Source organism: Melozone crissalis, unplaced genomic scaffold (assembly GCF_028551555.1).
Source record: "Melozone crissalis strain CALT ecotype California unplaced genomic scaffold, PUWL_Pcris_2 ptg000016l_1, whole genome shotgun sequence".
Lineage (NCBI taxonomy): Eukaryota > Metazoa > Chordata > Aves > Passeriformes > Passerellidae > Melozone > Melozone crissalis.
In genome coordinates, this window is record NW_026535794.1 from 15,107,514 (window position 1) to 15,127,972 (window position 20,459).

Sequence of the window (20,459 nt, forward strand, 5' to 3'; positions counted from 1 at the left end):
CGCGGTGTGAGTAAAGTTGTGACGGTCTCCACGAAAGTCAATTCTGAAGCGCTGCTCAGAGTAAGGAAATCCATGTTGGAGGCTAAAAGTCTGACACTTCCTGCTCAGTTCTGCTGTCTCAGTGGAGGATGAAACTTTAAACCATTTTGAACTTCAGGGTCATTTAATCATTCACTCAGCACTTTCTAAGATAGGTAGAACAATAAGTAGCTGCTTTTGCTGAAGATAAAACACTCGGTAACTGTTGCTGTTGAAGACTCTGCTCTGTAGTGCGTTATTTGCAGTGTTGTAAATCTTTAATTATTTCCGTAGTATAATCAGTTCTCCCCATCTGTGCGTTGGGCACAGCAAATAGGGAAGTACTGCAGAAATACAGTTATGTAAGCAGGTTTTGAAATTTGGTGCTAAGAACAAAGGTGACACTAGCTCGGTTGGTTAGAGCAGCGTGCTGGTAGTGCCGAGGCTGTGGGATCCATCCCCATATGGACCATTCACTGAAGAGCTGTACTCAGTGATCCTTGTGGGTCCTTTCCAACTCAGAATATTCAGTGATTCTGTTAGAGTTTCATAGTCCTGAGTTTTTCTAGTTCTCAGACTTCCATTGTCCTTTGAAGGTGACAGGCAGTAAAGTTTTTAGTTCCTAGTTCTAGATGTAGCAAACTTGGAGTTACATTTGTGTTAAGAGAGGTATCATCTTTAAATGGAGTTTCCTCTTTGTGGCACTATTGCTCTTAGTTAATGGACTCGGTGAATTTTTATGAAATGTCTTCAGGCAGAAAGATTTCTAGAGAGTAATGCACTTTGCATGTTGTTGTCCATAGAGTAACCACTCTCTGAGACTTTTTTTAACATAACTCCTTACCATTTTAACATAATTTGGTATTTCCAAGTCTTCTGCAAGTCATAAGTTGCTTTACACATGTGCTAAAATGTATATTGTAAAGTGTAGCGCTTTTGTGGGATTTTTTTATTTTTCTAACTGCTAGGTTGTGTTTTATCGGGTTGTTTTGGTGGGGTTTGTGAAGATGCTTTAGTATGGTATTGATTGAGGAGTATTTAAGTGGTAGGTAGCAGTGCTTAGGATGCTTGTGTTTCTTTTGGGCACAGTAGATATATTCTGAATTGATACCTGTAGATTCTGAGTATGAGAGAAAGCACTTTTATTTCCTTTTGTACCAGAATATTAAATTTTGTTGTCTGCTGTGGCACTTGCTGAGTTTATCTCTCAGTTCAGGAGAGTGAGACTGCATGCATGCATTTATTTGTAGAAATGTCAGGTTGCTGTCTTTCTCTTTTACTGTTTGCCTGGCAGTTACAAGTTTTCAGGCGAGGAAATTACATGGCCTGTCTGTATCATCTCCCTAAACCCTGACATGTATATCCTACCTAAATAGTTATGGGTAAGGAAAAAATTTTAAACAATAATTATAAGACTTGTTTTTGTGGTTAATGTGATGCTTTTGTTTCCTAAGTTTAGCTTTGAGGGTTAGCTCTAGGAGCAGGTAGACACTTCCAACAGCTGGAGTTTGCTCTGCATTTGTTTTGAATGTGTATGTACACACACAAACACACACCTCCAAAAGAAATTCATTTGCCATCAGTGAGCACAGGTGTCCTTCTGAATCTTTTTTGGACCTTCATGCATAAAATAGTTGCTATTAAGCTCTTGTTCCTTATTGTTTCTGCAGAGTTACTAAATTTCCTTCCTTCCTCCTTGCCCTAAAAAGCTTTTTCTTCAGTTTATATTGGTGTTGACAACAGAGAACCCAATTCTATGACTTAAGTTGGAACAAACCTCATAGGTTTAATACCCTGCTGAATTCTGTTTCCCAAACTTCAGGCCACACAGGATTTTGGAAAGTTGATAGTTTGTGTTATGTGGCTGAGGACTTGAATTGGAATCTATCTTACAGAAATGGTAGATGTTTTATTACAAGCAGATGGCAAAGTGTTCATAAGATTTTGGAGGATAGGATATCTTCAACTAGTATGAATTAGCATTTATAACTTTTTATAAATAGAATTCTAACATTGGTTTGAGTTTTGCATAAATGTAATTTTAAATGAACAGATATTTGGAGCTAAGAGTTCTCCTCTTGACTAAATAACTTTCCCTAGGGAAAAATGCAATCAAAGAGATTTAATATTCAGGCATGGAGTCACAAGATATTTAAATGACTAATTACTGTTTTGATGCACAAAAAGGAATCTTATTTTGCTTCCCTTTCATCTTATCTTTCTCTCATCATGTTCCTACAAAGAAGTGAATAGTGAAAATAGTGCATCTTCCTTATTGCAACTGGAGACTTCAGTTCAGGAGTGATATTCTCTGAGAGTCTTCTGAAGGGAAAACAGCCCTGCTGAGTCTGTGGGAGCTGTAAAACATGCAGTTTTACAGGGGTGTATAGAAAGTAACCCTTTTAAAGGAAGTGACAGCTAAGTGGTGTTTAATTCTGCAGAGTCTGCCCTGCTTGGCTTCAGTCAGTGCTTTTGTTAGGAGGTGAAGGACCAGTGAAAAGCCTCTGACAGGCAGACAGTGGTGCTGGAGGTTACCAGCTCATCCTGTGTTCTGACATTGGTTTGGCTGCCAGGTTTCTGAGGCAAACACATTGTGGCTGTTGCCAAGTCTGTTGCTGCATCTAAGAAATTAAAAAGTATCATGTACATCTAAAAAAAACCCTTCAAAATGTAATGAATCTTCTTATATAACACTAAACACCCCCTGTATTATTTCAAAATGCTGGTTTTGAGCAAAACAGATCCTCAGTGCTGTAATTTTGAGAACCAGACAACAGACCACTGTTAGTAATACAGTAAAGCAGATTTGGCTATCAAGTCTGTTGATAACTGTGAATAAACAAGTAGGTGGAGTAGATTTGTTTATCATTTAAAAAGGACTTTTAAAAAGGTGTTGCTTTGTGTGTCCTGTGGTTTACTATTTCTGGGGAGAGTGTTAATTTTTTTTTAACTAGAAATTGAGATTCTAGACAGAGAGGAGACAGCTGGGAAAGCAGAGCAGAGGTAACTTTAGTTAAGCAGGATAAAAAGTGGGAAAAAATGACAGACTGAAGCTTTTTGAACATGTTCAGTGACATTTCAGAAAGAAAGCATGTATAGTTCTACAGGCAGCCTAGATTTGATGGCCTCCAACCAAACCAAGGGAAACTGCACTTGTTTTCCTTGCATTTTTTGAAAGGAAAGTGGAAAGAACACAGTCCACATCCCTAGCCTCTAGATTCTCTTAAAAAATAGAAGTTTGGGGGCTGAGGGGGGATGGGTTGTTGTGACTTTGTGGATAATGTATAAAACACATCCTTATGGGAAATGACTATGACTATAGTTGGGTTTTTGGTTTTTTCAAGGGAGTTTTAAAAAGAAACCAAGGCATGTGTTTGAGGGACATCATGTCAGCATTATAAGGCATTTTAAAATGTTGGGAAGTTAAAATTTCTTAGTTGAAGCAGTGCCCTAGCAAAGATTAGCATGAACAGAGATTTAATTAAGTCCCTTAGATGTGAGAAATTAATTACCTAATAATTTGTCTGTGTTGGTGACAGTTCAGAGTTAATAACAGCCCTAAGGGTTGTGGGAATTGTCATGGGTTTGTGGAAGGGGGTTGGTTGACTTTTTCCTTGAGTGAGTTTGTTGTCCTTGTGTAAATTCTGATATACTTTGGTCTGCTAAGGTTTTGGGTATTAGTTTTGATTTTTGTCTTTTGTGTGTTCAAATTTGTATAGGTTAAATGCCCTTTCTCCCTAATGTAAAGTTTTGAAAATGCCATTGTCTCTGACATCTGGTGTTGAGGCAGGAGAGAGGGAGTGCTGCTGCTTTACTGAATTATTCCTGACTCCCTGTTCTGACTGGCATCCCTGTCTGGTGGTGAGTCCCTGTCCTCACCTGAGCTTGGAGTAGCTGCTGGCTTGCCCTGCTGGATTTCTGACAGTGCTGCACTGCATGGAGTTGTTCTCTTGTGGATCACAGTTTAAATTTAAAGCTTGATTTCTAATTTTAGTCAGTGTTGCTAGTTACAGATAGAAGAATGAAGCACCCAGAGTCCAAAATTGTAATCTGTACAGCTGTTCATTCAGTTCTGACTGTTTTCCTTTGTGTGTGTGTGTCATGGAGTGAGTGACAGCTTGCACAGGGGGTGCCATTCAGTCTGTGTGTGTAATCAGCATTTCTGGGGACAGTCATGCTCTGTTACCTGGGGACCTACATGCTCTGGTGCTTCAGCAAACTGTTGAAATAGTTTAAACTGTGCTTTTGATCTCTTTAAATCCACAGTCATATTGTCTTTCCTGCCCTGGTTTTGGGGATGTTTAAGAAAAGCTTGCTTGTTAAAATTTCATTATTAGATGTAATTTTCCCCCTTCTTCCCCCTTCAGCATGACAGCATGACCTGTCAGTATTTGCTAAATGCTATAGAAGACCCAGTGAAGATGAGCTAATGTTCATTCTAATGCTTCAGAACACTTCAAACATACTCTCTAATAGATATATCTTAATTTAACAAAGCTCTACATGGTAAATTTTCATTTACCCAGTTTGGATAGGCTCCAGGATCACATCCTTTCCATGGATCTGCCTTGGGCACTGCTAGCACAGATCTCTGCTAAGCCATATCTGGACAGAAAAATGTCTTTCTCCTCCCAAATTCATACTGCAGGCATTGGGAGGCTACCATATGCAGGGTCACTTGCTGCTGAAACAGCTGGTTTTGGCTTATCAAGGGAAAAAGTTGGTAAGGAATGTACAAAAAGTCACCCACATGTTACCATCTAAGCCCTAATGAATTCAAAATGCATGAAGTAAGCATGTAATGAGTCAGTGTGTGAACAGTGTTAACTAACTTATATTTGGAAATTTCACTGAAGGCTCTCCAGTCTTTTTTATTGCATTCCTGCCAGCTTAAGAAACTGCATTGTGTGAGTGCATCCACAGAAGTGTGTGTAATTGTGTGTGTGTGCTGCCTTAAGTGTTCTTAAAATAACCACTGCCTTACTGACACAGGATTTGTGGATATTGAGCATTTTGGAATCTTGTTGGGGCCATCAGAATTACATGAATGTAAAATCATAGCAGGTACTGTTCCTGAATCATTAATTTCCAGGCTGGGCTTGTTTGGGCTTTTTTTTCATTTGATGTGGTGTTAGGAAACTCTATGAAGTTTTTTGCTTACTAACAAAAGAGAATCTCTGTGCTCCTCTCCAGCTGTAGAAGTCCTGAAATCTTAAGCAGAACAACTGAACTCCTTTAGTGGTCTCTTTTTAGAAAAGGACAACTGAAACATGAAAGGATTTTGAAGTAAATGGGAGAGTAGAGAAATCTCTTTTTGCATAGTCTTGGATTCATGAGTCCCATGAACTGGAAGGGTATTGGTTTTTGTTTGTGTTGTGTCCCCCTTTGAGCATCTTTGCTGCTCTCTCATGGCAAAGGCATTAATTTTGTATGCCAGTCTAACCTTTTTTTAGTGCATAATTTTAAATACATTGAACTTGTAGATGAGGTTTCCAAGAACCTGCAAGTTGATAGGAGGGGAACACAGAAACAAGGGCTTTTTGCAGTTTTGTCTAAAGTAAGTCTACAGACACCTCAGTTTGTAGTTGGAAGAGATTTTTCTGTGAGTTCATGTCCTGACCTTAACTTTACTGTTTAGTTTGGTACTGAGCTTAGTTGTTTACTCAGATAAACCTGTATGAAGAAGGTTTGAAATGCTTAGACAGAGAATTTAGAGAGAAATAATGTGGCAGCTCATGACAAGTGGGGCCTAATTTCACATGTAAGAGTAATAGTGATGCCTTTCAGTTACAATAAAGTTTTCTGTTCAGCTGATGTTGTTTAAGTTATTCTGAGCATTCATGCAAGTTAGGAAATGTGGCAGATCATGAAGAGTAGCTTCTGTAGTGATCAGTTCATGCACTGCCTTCAGCTCCCTGAAGAATGTTGTTAATCCTGTGGTGTGAACCCACCTGTAGCAGCAGTGTTCCCTTTAAAGTCAGAGGGATGCTGGTGCCATAGATTCTGTTACAGGTTGGTGGAATTTGAGTCTGGGATGAGACTGAGTAAGTTTTGCTTCTGGTTTCTCACTGGGATGGGCCTTCATCTATTAAGATGACATACAGATTATGCCTTTGGGATTTGACAACTGCCTGGAAGCTGACAGCTCTGTGTAAAAGCTGAGGAATCAGGATACATGTCCTGTTGTTACACATGGGGAAGTTGTGAGCAGGGGTCTGCCATGGAAGTGGCTGATAAGGCAATGTTCTGTGTATGCTGTCAGTTAAGCATGTGATAATGGTAAAGGTGTATGCTGTGCTCTGAAGCAATGCTGGGAATAATAAAACTTTCAGAAAATAGTGGGAGTTGGTTATGCATGTCAGAGGCTTCTCCAGGAGGTCCAGATTCTCTTTTGAAATTAAGGAGGGTATGAATTGGCAGACTTCAGTTTGATAGTTGTCTGTAATACTAATATTGAAAGAAATTTTTCCTTTTGAAAGCAGAATAATTAAGATAGCTTCATGCCATTAAGATTATTGAAAATGTGTCAGGTATTGTTTAGGGTGGATATTAGCAAAAGCCTCTTCACTCAGAGCACTGTTAGGCACTGGAACGTGTTCTCTGTGGAAGTGGTCACAGCACAACACCTGGCAGAGTTCAGAAGCATCAGGACAGTGTTCTCAGGCACATGGTGTAACTCCTGGGATTGTTCTGGGCAGGGCCAGGAGTAGGACTTGATCCCTGGGGATCTCTTCCAACTCTGGATGTTCTGTGGCTCTGTTCTATGAGTTCCTCTTAAGGAAGTTGTTCCCCTTAAGGAAGCTGACCCAGAAAAGTTGTATGTAGACTGCTCTTACAGAATTTGTTTGATGAATGCATTCTCAGGTTATTTTTGCCCTGTTGTACATGTCAGTGATTGCACACAGAGGAGCTGTGTACCAGCAGTGGCTTTCTGCACAGCAGAGTTAATTAACTACAGGGACACCAATTGTCCATGCTCACACTTGAGGCTAAGGAGGTTGGGTGTACCTAGTACTCACTTACTTGCAATGAACATGTTTAATAGTTGGGAAAGTTTAAAAATGTGTCTCAAATTGTTTCTATTAAGCCAGGGAAAGGAGGATGCCCACAAATACAACTTTGTTAGCAGCATTTGTGAGAGCACAAGAAGTAATACAACTGGCAGGGATTTGGAGGAGAGGAGTTTGTCATGGTCAACTGTAAATCATTTTAAAGGCAGACTTGTATGGAAAGGCTTTACCTTCTGAGAATTTTCACAGCTGGGCTTAAAGAGGAGCCCAAAAATGTTATCTTCCTGGCTTTGATCCATCATCTTCCAGCTTTGATCCATCATATAATGTACTTCAGCTAAGGATTGGGTATTAAATGTATGCAGAATATGAATAATACTAGGGACAATAGTTCAGTAACCTTAATATTTGAGAAGCATGGTGATTTGTCCTTAGTTTTCATTTTAATAGCTAACATTCCCTAATTATTCCAGTAAAACTTTAGTTATTCATAGGAACTTGCCTAGCATTAATTTGCTTCAGGTAGGAAGATTATGCAGTGTAGCACCCCCTCACTCAGCTAATCTTTTCATTGAGCAGACCACTTTGCTTGTAGCCATCACAATAATTGTGCCCTGGTAAATGATTATATTCCTCAGAAATGTATGTGGAGTTATTTACCAATTTGTTAAGGGTATTTAGTCTGAGTTTTGAATACTTCTAAATCAATGCATTATTTTTTCAAGTTCCTGTTTTGTAGGACCAAGTGTGTGTTTGTGTAGGCATCTGCTCTGCTTGAGCAGAATATTGCCATTGGCAGGCCATAGGTGTATGTAATAAGTTACTTGTTCTTTTTCTACTGCATTTCCACATTGTACTTGTAAGAGGAAACACGAGCTTTAGTGTCAAGGAACACATCAGAAGACTGATGTGCCAGGCAGAGGATGCTGTCTCTGCTGTTGTGTCTGTACATGTACTCCTCTGTTCAGTGAGTGTGCTCTGCTCTCCCATCCACTGGTGTTTGTACCTCTGTATTCTGCTTTGTGTGCTTTCCAGGACTAACCTGTTCTGAGTAAACAGAGATGTGGAGGTGAATTGCATCAATTGAGGCTGGAATAAAAGTTTGAAAACTTTGTTTCTTCAAGCACAGATAGATAGTTTGAGTGAGAGAGGAAATGATCCTCTTAAGGTTTAAGTACCATACTTAAAGATTGGTTTCCTTTATATTTAATCAGGAATTAAGAAATTAATGCTTTTTGAATTGGAACCTTTCAAGAGGGTGTGTTTGGAGAGCATTGCTTTCCAACATCCGTTTGAGTTTGTACTTTAGATCAATTTCAAGACTTCACGGTTCCTTCCGAGATGTAAACAGAAATCACAGATCCTGTAGCCTGCCTGGAAGGCTCATGAGGCTTCCATTTGAGGAGAGCAGTGGTAGTGAAGGCTGCCCTGCACACACATCTCGTGCTGCTGTTTGTTTTCTGTTGGGATTTTAAGAGCTGTAGTCTTCAGGTTTTTAAGTCAGATGTTCAATTCAGAACATGGCTACTAGGAGGGTGTCAGATTGCAAAGATGAATTTTGCATAGGCTTCTTTTTCTAGATTTTCCTTTTCAGACCACAAGGATTTTGTCATGTGTGTTGTTGTGAAAGTATAATGGTTGTGAATTAAAGATGTTTAGAAAGGAGAAGAAAGGGTGCCTGTTGCTCTTCCAAACTTAATTTAACTCAGATTTAATTTAAATTTAATAAATTTAATTTATTGATCTGTAATTAGTCTCACTGAAAATGCTTTTCTTGGTGGAAACACTTTACATGATTTGATGTTTTTGTTTTACTCTTTGTGCCATTATCATTCTCCATGTTACTCTGTCTATATAGATATAACATCTTTTCTTCCAGGCATTTTCCAGGATTTAATTATTTGAAATGCTCCATTGTCTTGTATTTCTAACTTCTCTAGTTTTGTTCTCCTTCTTAAATTTCTTTAAACACTGATGATAAAATTGGGTTTCTCATTTCCCCTGTGCCCTTGTTTTTGCTTAACAAGGGGTTTTTCACTGTGAGGTGAGGCTGTTACCCCCAGCCCCAATCCTGTATTAGTATTTCAGCAGAACATGTCTTATGTGCCTTTTTGGTACTTGATTTTTCTCTGTACTTAAATACAAGAAAGAATTCTGAAGAGAGTGGCAGAAAATAGGAACTGGCTTCAGAATAAGAATTTGCAGTATTGTAATGTGATTTGCAATACTTACAATTCGGTAACCCAGATCTGATAAATCTTGTAAAAAGGCTGAATTCAAGACAACAGGGTGGTTTTATTGGCAAGTTCATGACAGGTAGTGAATCTGAGTCCTGCAGAATGTTTTGTATTATGTACAGAATCCTTCAAGCAGGTTACTTGTACAGGAGTGCTGGACCTTTCAGATATTTACAGATGCACTTATGTGCTCTTTCCTGGTTCTCAGGGATTTTTTTTTTTATTTCATGTGTTCTTTGCCAAAGATAATGACCTTGTTTGCCCTTCTCTTGCTGTTTATCTTGTTCAGTTAGAAGGAAGTTATTATTAACATTAGAGTACTTGCTTTGTTTTCTGATGAAGATGCTGTGCTCTTGAAGTAGGCCAAGTACAAAATGAGGCTGTTCAAGTACTAGGATTAAAGGTAGTTTAATACAGTCCCTCTTGGGGAACTGATGTTTTTCATGGTACTTCAGGTTAATAGGCAAGAATTTATGCTCTTGCTGAATGTATGAAGTGAAGGAACTTGAGGTACTAAACTGAGGTAAAACAGCTTCCCTTTTCTGGTCAATAATGGAAGGTTTGTTCTGTGAGAAGGTGTGGGGGGGAAATCAGTGAAACATGAATGTTTACAAAGCACCTCTGTTAACCAATCTTTACCAGAGCTGTAGGATAAGATTGATGAACAGAAACTTCTGTTGCATCTTCATGCTCTCAGCCTTCCTCTGAAGAAGAATTATTTCCTTTGAGGTGTCTTGTTTTGAGAGGAAGTTTAGAATATTGAAAAAAAGTTGGCACATCTTGGACTAGAGCAGAGAACATGAGGTTTGTTGCAGTTCATGCTTAAACCCTTATGTCTGGCCTGGTTTTCCACAGCATCTGTACTTCATTACAAAAGGACCTTGTGCTGGTAGTTGTGAAATGTTCTCTTTGAAGGCCTTAGCTGTCTTTAGTGATGGGGATGTGGGCTGCAGAATGTCCTAGAAATAAAAACAAAACCTTGCTGGGGAAGCTGCTGAGGAAAGAGAAGCTCTGAAGTGGTCCTAATAAGTTTCTGTTACTGGGGCAAATAACAAACATCTACTGGCACTGACTTTGAAGAATTGCTGTCATGGGTAGGTTGTGGAACAAGTTTCATCAGAAGGTAACAGTTTTGGTATTGTGTGGCAGGATAGTATGAAATTCTGGAGCCATCCTGAAGCAATAAGAAAAATATTCATAGATAGTCTCATTGGTAAATGAGAGCCTATCAAAAAAACAAACCTGTGAAACCAAGTCATCAATCTGTTTATTATTCATACATTTCATCAGGTAAAAAAGGTCCCTGGGCATGATTTCATAACCTGATTATTATTAAATGTATCCAGAAGTTGGCTTAACTCAGTAATCTTAAAAATTAAAGTAGGGAGGTATCTGACATTTTATTTTGGCTTGTATTAAGTTGTGATTTCAATGGTGTAATTTTATGGAAAATAATTTTTTGAATGTTTTCCAGTATTGATTTTCTCAGGAAAATCATTGTCCTGTCTCTCAGCAAAATGAGTTTGCCTTCTTACTTGACCTGTACTCAAGGGAAACACTGAGAAGCATTTGTTTAGTTAGTAGAGGGAAGGGGAAGACTCGGCGTTAATTTTGCTGGAGAGAGTGTCTTAACCCCGATTGTTTTGCATTGTGGTCAGGTGTGTTTGCAGAGTTCCCAACTGTGTTTGTGCTGGCTGGATGTTTGTTTTGGTTTTGTGGCTTGTTCCCACCACTACCAGGGGGAGTGAGTGTGCACAATTTAGGCTGTGGTGTAATTTCTCTTCAGAAGTTCCTAGGGTTCAATGCTGGCTGATAAGTTCATTCTGAATTGTTTCAACACTTTGCTCTTGCATGTTTGTTAAATATGAATTTCACATCCACATTACCTAAGGATGTTAGATGGGATTATTGCTGGGAGTTTGAAGGAAGTAAGCCCACCACTTTAGCAGATGGCACTGTCTGGACAGGTGGAATTGGAACCTGAGGTCCTGACTCAGCTTTTGGCAACAGGATCATTTCCAGGGATTGAGGGAACCTCAGTTTACTTTGGCTTGCAGTTACTGTAATGTGGGAAGCAGTATGACACTGAAGCTGCAGTTGATAATTCAAAAGCATAACATCAGGCAGCTCTGAGTTTGATGCTTTGGGAATGTATGCAGCATCAAGTTGATATTTTTCATAACACCATGTGCTAAATAATTCTTTATAAATATGCTCACTAATGGTAATGTAGCTAAAATAGTCCTTGCACAAAAGGGATATAATGAATTAATGACAAGTACAAATACCTCACAGCCTCTGGTAATTTGCTTGGCACCACGTGGTGAGAGAGACAAGGTAGCATGTCTGGCATAAGAATATTTTCTGGAGTCCTCTTAACTTTGTTTCTCTATACATGAGCTGTATTCTCAGACTCAGTGTTTGAGAAGGGCACAAAGCAGTCTCTGAAGTGTCTGTTGTGCTTTATATGTTTATACATTTTGTAGATACATTTATGTATCTTGTGTAGACACATAAAATAATGGATATTCACACCACTGTAACTTGATTCCCCTGCAGCCATTGAGCAGCTGCACATGTGGGAAAGCAGGCACCTCTGTTGGGGCTGGAGCAGTGGGATTTGCCTGACTCTCCTTGTACATGACACTGGGCAGTGGTTTTGTCCCACTCAGACACTTCACTCTCACTGGGTGCACAGAGAGAATAACAATGTCACTTAAAAGACACCGAGCTTACAAGTACTAAGGAAATGCTTGTCCTTAGAGGAAACCTTTCCCATTCACTTCAGTTCTTCCTTTCCTACCCTCCCATGTGTGACTTTACTTAGTTGCTGAGTGTTTATACCTTGACAACAGGTTTGATCATAATTGCAGTAGAAGGTCATGAGTATGAAATGCTGGTCTGGCCTGCATTTTTAAAGGCAGCCTAAATAAACTTGGGGATTACAAAGCACAGTGAATAGCTGGTGTCTGACTCATAGGAGCTTGTAATTCAACATGTATATTACTGATCAGGAAACTTTTAAGCTGCTATTTTGTTTAAGCTTTTCAGCTTTATACAGGCTCTTCTCTAGGCAGCATCTTTGCATTGATATGCAGTAATGTTTATTCTAAGTCAAGCAAAGGGTCTAAATATGCAGATTTACAAACTGTAGACTGACGTCTATAGCAGGAAAGTCTAAGTTACTCACTATTGCCCCTCTCACTGTTGGAGAAGCACTTTCCCACCTTGGTGGCATCAGACCTGAAGCACTGATCTGTTGGTGCTGCAAATATGGAAGCTCAGTGTGTTTAGTTGAAAAGTATGGGTAGTTCTACTTGCATTTTCATGAATGTACTTTGACAAAATGTAATTTGCTAGAGCAATTCTAAGTAATTGCTAAGCAAATTTCTTTTTTACTAGATGCCTTATGTAGTAAAACTTAATTATGTCTCTGCTGGCATTTGTACTTGGTGGATCTTACTTCAGTTTTCTCAAATGTCTTTATCATCTCTCTTGATACCTTGCTGTCTTGGTACATTAAAAAGCTCCTTTTACTAAGCTACAATCTGCAATGTTTGGTTTTTTTCTTGTAACAAGCATTGTCATTTGTAGAAGTGTGAGGTAGGAGCTTTGATACCATTGGCACTGACAGGTATTCACAGACAAGGTTAGGTGTACTCTGCCATCCTGTGTGTGCTTATGCAGCTCACATTTCTGCTCAGCACCATATAGCAATTCATTTCCATTTTGTGGTATACAGAGGAGTCAGGTACTTGGATATTGTGAAGTCTGCAAAAGGGTTTGTTTAACAAATTAGCTTTTAGTCATGGCTGGGGTGCACTGTATGCCTTTTCTGCAGACTGCTTCTTCCCCATAGCCCTGAAGTGGTTAATGTTAAAAAGGTTTGTTTGTTTATTTTTGAAATAATAAATAAGCTTGATAGTTTAAGAGAGTGCTCTGGAAGCTTCTTTACTTTGATTTTTTTAAATGCAACTGTTATATATGAGCTTTTTTTTATGTGGAATGCACATGTGAGTTCTTAAAAGGGGCTTAGATTTTTTTAGATTTTAAGGCAGATTTCTTTTTTATTTGACCTGAGGTGCTGAACCTCAACTCATGAATGAATAAACTTAGAAAGTGTTGATGCTTGGTTTTCTTGTTAATGGTTTTAATGTTTTTCTGTCCCCATATTATTGTATAATGTTCAGTAGAAACACCAATTAAATTCTATTACTTCTTAATGTCAGTGACTGCTTGAGGTAATGAAACTGTACAGAAGAGGTAGTTAAACCTGCCAGGCTTGTTGTAAATGAAGCAGTCTTAGGGGAGGTTTAGTTGTGTGTCCTAGAGATCCTGTGTAAACCCTATTCACTCACTGGTTGGTTTGGGTTTTTTTAATTGCTATTTTTGGTTGAAGGGAAAGGTAAATGAACAAAATACAAAGTTGCAAGTGTATTGAGTTTTTTTCAAGCCTCTTTAACATTAAAGTTGAATAGAGCATACTGGCCTAAAAAGTTGAAGAGAAAATAAATTATTGGCCTGCTAAGCACAAAGACTAAATGAGACTCCCAGGTTCTGATACCTTGTGGCTCAGAGAGAGCAGCTGTGCAAGCATGGCTGTGGTTTTGTGCTTTTTTACTCCTTGGTAATGGTGCCCATGGGCTCCTTTTTGAGAGACAAAGTGGTGCTCTGATAGAAAGCACACTTGTCTTGCAAGTGCCCAAAAATGTTTCTGCATTCTGTGAGGAGTGTGCTCACTGATGATGCCTGGCATTGAGGCTGCCCCAGCCAACCAGATTGGACATTTGTTTATGTGAAGTCCTTGGATAGTTGTGCAGTCTGGTGTTCAGAAATACAACAGTCAAGCTGTAGGTAGTAATGAGTTTTAAAGTTTTACTGCAACTTCTGAGAGGAAAAATAGTAGTTGTAGGTAGGTAAAATTTTCAAGATCTGTTTTTAATACTTCTAAGAAAAACCCCAAACCAACTAGATCCTGTTCTTAGACTTGCTTTTTCTTCACTCTTTGATCATGTGTACATCTGGGAAACTGTTGATTTTTGCAGTTTGTGATGTGTGGCCTGTAAAAGGGAACGTTTCTGAGCCCTTGGTAAACTTAAAGCTGGGGAGATAGGGGTGCTGCTCAGACTCTCATGGCTTTGTTCATTTGTCTTACCTGTGGTTGTACTGTGTGCTGCTGCCAGGTTGATTGGTGGATCCAGATTGAGAGGTGTGAACTGCAAAGGGAGAAGAGGGTAGTTGGGAAACCTGGTCTGAAGAAGAAAGCCTGTGGAAGCAGTGATAGGCACACTGTTGTTCATAGTTTATGTAAAAAACTTTGAGAGAAATGTCAAAAATTTCATTCAGCTGAAATTTTAATTCTTTCTGATTCTGCTGTGGAAATGTAGATTTTTGTCTTAGCTTTTAACTTCACCCAGTGCTATGTATGGTATTTGGTGAGGATTTAAAACTGGAACAGTTGGGGCTCTTGTCTGGGTTGGAATGCACAACCCTGTGTTACCTGCATATGGAAGATTGGTGAAACAGAATAGAAACTTGTTGGGTTACCATGTTGCTTGTCATTCACATAACACTTAACAGTAGTATCAAGTCTCTGTGACTAATAAAAATGCTAGAATCCAGGTGTGAGCTTTTACCATGCAAAATTATCTGAGTTACAAAGTATTGCTAATGCACAGAAATGTTTTAAGCAAGTAGCAAGGTAGATGCAGTGATATCCTTTAACTTGGGAACTTGATACAATTATTTGTCAACTAATGAAATGTCTTGAAGTTCCACTTCAATAGTCCATATGAGAGGAGAATAATTTTGTTATAAAACTTTATGCAGGATATTCTAAATGGCATTATAGCTGAAAACTCTGGAAAGGAAAGGTTAAATCACAAGAGCTGTTACCATTCAGTTGTAGACTGTGTCCTGGAAACTGTAATCTTTTGTACTGTATAAAAATCTCAGTTCACTTTGTGTTAGTCTGATTTCAGTGTGGAGGTCATGCCCTGACATGTATTTACATAATATATCAAAAGCATCTTAATGTGTTCTTTGGAATCCTTATTTTAGGGAAAATTCCTTTGTTTACTATAGATGGCTGAAATAGTTTTCATTCATTGCAGTCTCAGATGAGCACACAGCAGGCTGAGGTAAGGAAGGGGCTCTTGGACAGGTTTGCAGTTCAGTCTGATGTAGCAAAGTTGTGTGAGACAAGCTGAGCTGGTTTGAGTGTTTGTAGTGAGAAGAGGCAGTTCCAGGGTTTTCCTAGGTTTTCTCCTGGTCTTTGCATTACCTGAGAACTGATTAAGCTCAGGAGAACACTCACCTATGAGCGAGTTCCCTTCTCTCTGTGTCTGTGTGATACAAGGCTGCTGAGGCTGAGGAGTTCATGAGAGACAGAGTGGCGACAGAAGAATGGATGGGCATGGCCATTACCAACATTTAGTGCCTTCTGCCAGTTTTGATCTCCTGCAATTCCTACATGAAATACTTCAGCTTGATAGCAAGACCTGTGCTGCTGAATGTGTGCTGTGCTGTGGCAGTTTGGCAGGCAGACAAGTCTCTTTAGTTGGTCTGAGTGGGACCTGTGCTTGCAAAGATAGAGGTGCATTGTGTTTGTGAACTATACTGCATAATTAATGTGTGTGTTAAATACCTGCATTTTCCTGATTGCTTGGGTTCCTAGGTTGTGTATCTTATCCTCTCTGGCATGTTTTGAGCCAGCCTCATTCATTTCTTCATCTCTGCCTGTTTGTTTTGCACAATAGTTTAAAACATGAAACTGATTTCAGTCTACTGGTAACAGGATAAAAGTCACTCTCCATTTCTTCCAGCGTTGTTGTGAGCTCTAGTGCTAATGTTAGATTTCTGGGTCAAATGCCCTGTGTACCCTCCCCCTGTCTACCACCATTCACTGAACAAGAATAGAAGGTGAAAATTTCCTCTAAGTTGTAAGTAATTTGCTGCTGTGAGTCCACAAATACAGATGCAAGATTTCTTCCAGTGAAAGGGCAGACTCCTTCCATGCTCTTAGAAATGTCTGATTTGAACATGGGGAAAACAGTCTGCTGCAATGCTCAGGGTGATGTGGCTGATCTCATTTTTGACCAGTGTTCTAGAGAAAAGCCTAATAATTATGAAGGGCTTTTTGATACTTTGTTAATTACAAGCCCGTGCATTTTTAGAAGTAAATTAGATCCCATTTTCACTGAGTAATTGTTATTTAAACCTATGCAACTCTTTTAAGTTTAACAGAGATCTAATTATTACAGTGATTACAGTAGAAGAATCCTTCTTAACTGACTGCTCAAGAGACTGACATCAGTTGATAAACAGAAGTGACCTCCATAATTTCCCCTCCATGAAAGGACAGTTGTAGGCTCTGCTGTAACAAGAAAACATTTTCTCTGCTGTGTAGAATGATTCAGGCCATTGAGAGATCTTGGCAGAAGAGCATCAGAAGGGAAGATGTAAAGCAGTGTGGTTTGGGTGAGTCTGCAGGCAGCTTCAGTTGGTAGGAGAAGATGTTCACTGTGTGTCCATATATACATAATAGGAGGAGGGCTGCAATTGCCTGTGGGCCACACGAGGGACAGAAGTGATCTGCTCTCTTCCTTGGGACCCATCACAGGTAGAGCAAGGAAGGCTGCTTTGCTGACCCACCTTTTCTGTCCTGTTTTGGTCATGTGTGCTTCTTGTGACCAGATTTAAACTATTGCTAACACTTCCATGACATTCATGTACTTGAGTTCAAGAGGGTCAGAGCTGCAGTTATGCTTACCTACAAAACCGTTGCCTTGCCATTACCAAAGGCCAGATCTGTCAGCTGTTATTCAGGAGCTGGGTTCTGGGTCTCAGTCAAGGATCACTGTAACTCAGAGACTGATCTTGTGCCAGAAGAGCCATTGAAGGCTTCTGTGCGTTACTGCAGGCAGACTCAAATTGCCCTCATCAATACAACCTCAGTCAGGTTTGGAACTTTTCAGCAGCAGCTTTGGAAACAAGTGCTGTAATCAACTTGTCAGAATGTCTTTGTTGTTTTGCAAGCAGTTAGGTGTGACTGCATATGTGTGTGAGGAACCAAAGGCAGTGTGTGGTGTGTTACTGAGGTAAGTGCTTCTGTAATAACCTGTGGAGCTGCTGCTCAGGAGCTACTAAGCATTTTTGCTTTCAGTCACACAGAAGCCACTAGAGCCACTTTCTGCCCTGAAGGTATGAGTAGTGCAAAGGCAGTGTCTTTGGACAGTTTGCATTGATCTGAGATGTATTCTGTGTCTGGCTGTGCATTCTGTACATTTCTCTTGCAGCATTGTTGGTGCTTGCTGTCCCTGGGTGAGCTTTCTCTGTTATGGTGGCATTCAACTGCCCTGAGTCCCACAGAAACATATTTCCAGTGCCTGAACTGGTTCTAGGAATGGAGAAGGAATTATGTCAGTACAGAATAAGGCAAAGCATTAAAAAAATACAACCTCTTTCCTTTGCACATAACTGTCTGATACTACTCCTCATGTTCCTCCTAATCTTGGATATAAACTGCCTGATTACCAAGTTACAGGACAGCTAAGATCTGGTAACAGAAGGAGAAGGTAAAGAGAAGGAGCCAGTTCAGGTGTTTTATTCCTTTCTGGCTTCTTTATGGACAGATTTATTGGATTGAATATCTAGACAAATTTTCTCCAAATTTGCTTAACTTGACCATCACGTTTCCAAGAGGCCTTCCCTGACCCTGCGGGTTACTGAGATCCTTACATAGCTGAGACACAATATGTGTCCTGTGGGTCACTGAGCAAGCCACGGTGGAGGCTGGAGGGTGACTGGTGTGCAGTAGGTCACAGAAGTGTTTCAGCAGTCCCTGCTCTCTATTTTGGAGTGAGTTTGCCTGAAAGGTCTTGGTCTGCAGCAGGGTCTCTGAGCAATTTTGCTGTGTTTTCCTCCGCTGACCTACTCACATCAGCAATATTTACTGGTAGAACCTTTATCATCTCTGTGAATTTAGCAGCCAGAAATCTCTACCTTATAAGCCTGGAATCAGGTGGTTCATGTACCAGTTTACACCTCTTGATGACATGATGAACAACTTCTGATTTTTTCAGTTCTTAATATTTTCTAATTTGATCTTAATTATGGATTAATGTGTTTATATTTCAAATGAGCTGCAATTTTGTTGGATTTTTTTGTGTGTGTTTAGAGATTTTTTTGGACCATAAGCTGCCAGGAGGTAAAATGTGTATTGAAAAAGACAGGTCTAAGAGTTTGTATGGCCTTGATTGTGTGTCAGCTGTAATCTGACACAGTGTAGCTGTTGTGAGCCTAATGCCTCTTGACAACTGTCTATGGAAACTGGTTCCCTTTCAGTTCCTATGCCTTAGACACTGTGAGTGCAGTGAAGTGGCAGCCTTGGGAGAGCACTTCTGTCAGGGATGGGTGTGGGAGGATTTTGCCCAGTCATGCTGATGGAAATCAGCAGTTCTGCAGAGATGGGCAGTGGTTTGCCTTAGTTCCCACTAATGACGCAATCAGTTGTAGTTTGTTTTTGTATAGGTTTTGTTGCAGAGACAGAGATGTGATTCTGATCTGCACAGGCTTGAACTCAGTCCTGTGTGCTTTTTAGAAGTACCAGTACTTTTTAAAACTTTCTACTTGTCCACCCCACCTTTTGCTTCCCCCCCAGCAAAGACAGCACTCCCTTGCTTAGGGTAGGCTTTGGGGTATTGGGAGACTTTCTGTTCTGCACACTGGCCTTGGAGCTGCTCTTTGGTAATTTCCATAAGCAAATGTGCCTTAAGTTATTATTTCTAAGAGGTCTGAATTAATTGGAGAAATTATTTGAGGAAACAAACAATCACATTACAAAAAACTGGATTTTTTCCTTTATTTCTGGAGCAGATGTACTCATTACTACTGCAGTAACATTTTTTTCAGTTGCCTTTTAAAAAGGATAATACACATTCTGTTGCTTTGGTTTGTTCAACTGTAATGACAGGTTGTGTCACTTAATCACAGCACACAGCATTAAAAGACTATCTTACTTGGAATATGGTCTCCAGAGTGTACTGCAGAGTAGATATTTTGTCAAAGAAACCTCTGTGTTCTCTCTAAGTGCCAGTTTTCTTTTAGAAACTGCAACTAATTTAAAATCCAAAAGTCATGTTGCCAAAAATTTAAGAAGCATTACCAAAATGTGAAAGAAGGCAAATACTGCTTGCTTGCAGTTGCCGTGCTTCTGCTTGTTTCTGCTTGCAGACAGCAGTGCCTGTGGTAGTCAGGTTGAGCCACAATCACAGTGTCCTTTCTTTTGTGTTCTAATTGGTGTAATTCACATTTTTGAATGCACTGTGCTAGAAATGCATGAAACATGGAAATGCTGAACTTGTGGCAAAGAATTAACCCTATATCCTTGCATTATCATTTGAGAGAGGTCCTACTGCCCACCTCAAAGCAGCACTGACCACAAGTTCTGGTTCCTTCAGGTTGTAATGAGTGCTGCTCTGCTTTGATTTCCCTTGTGGTTTTGTTGCTGTCAGCTTGCTTTACATTGTCCTTTCACTCTTTGATGCTTTGGAGCATGTGTGCAGTAAGAGTGGATACAAGGGATATTTTGCTGTCCTAAAATTGCTAGGAAGGAAGACCACAGAATGACAATTAGTGCCAATGCATAATTTTGCTTATGAAATTGCATCATACTTTGGTGCATTCTACATAGTCAGAGAAAGAGTTGCTGTTTTGGTGGACTTTTCCTGTAGACTCTCTTAATTAGAGGAAACTAAGGGAGGAAAGTGGTTATCAATCTTTTGGTTATTTAAACAATTAACAGTGTAATCTGGTATGTATTGGTGTTTTGACAATTGTTGACAAGGGTCATCACATCCAGCTCCTGACCCTGCACTGCACAAGCCCAGCAGTCACTCCATGTGCCCAGGAGTGTTGTCCAAACACTTCCTGAACTCTGTCAGGCTGGTTCTGTGACAACTTCCCTGGGGAGCTTGTTCTGGCTGAAGAATCTTTTTCTAATATCCAAGCTGAACCTCTCTTGACACAGCTTCTAGCTGTTCTGAGGTCCTGTCAGCTGTCACCAGAGAAAAGAGGTCAGTGCCCCTTGGTTCATGTTTCTGCCTGAGTGGTACAAAGAGAGATGGAGCTGTGCCTTCCCCAATACACCCTCTGTGACACCCTCTGTCTCTGAGCCCAGTGCTTCCACTGCATC

The 20,459-nt window shown here is 39.8% G+C and overlaps 1 protein-coding gene across 6 annotated transcripts in view; it reads left to right on the plus strand.

Moving 5' to 3' along the window:
* The window catches only part of EPC1 (enhancer of polycomb homolog 1), a 65,173-nt gene that overhangs the window by 15,035 nt on the left and 29,679 nt on the right, over positions 1 to 20,459 (plus strand). The window lies entirely within an intron of this gene.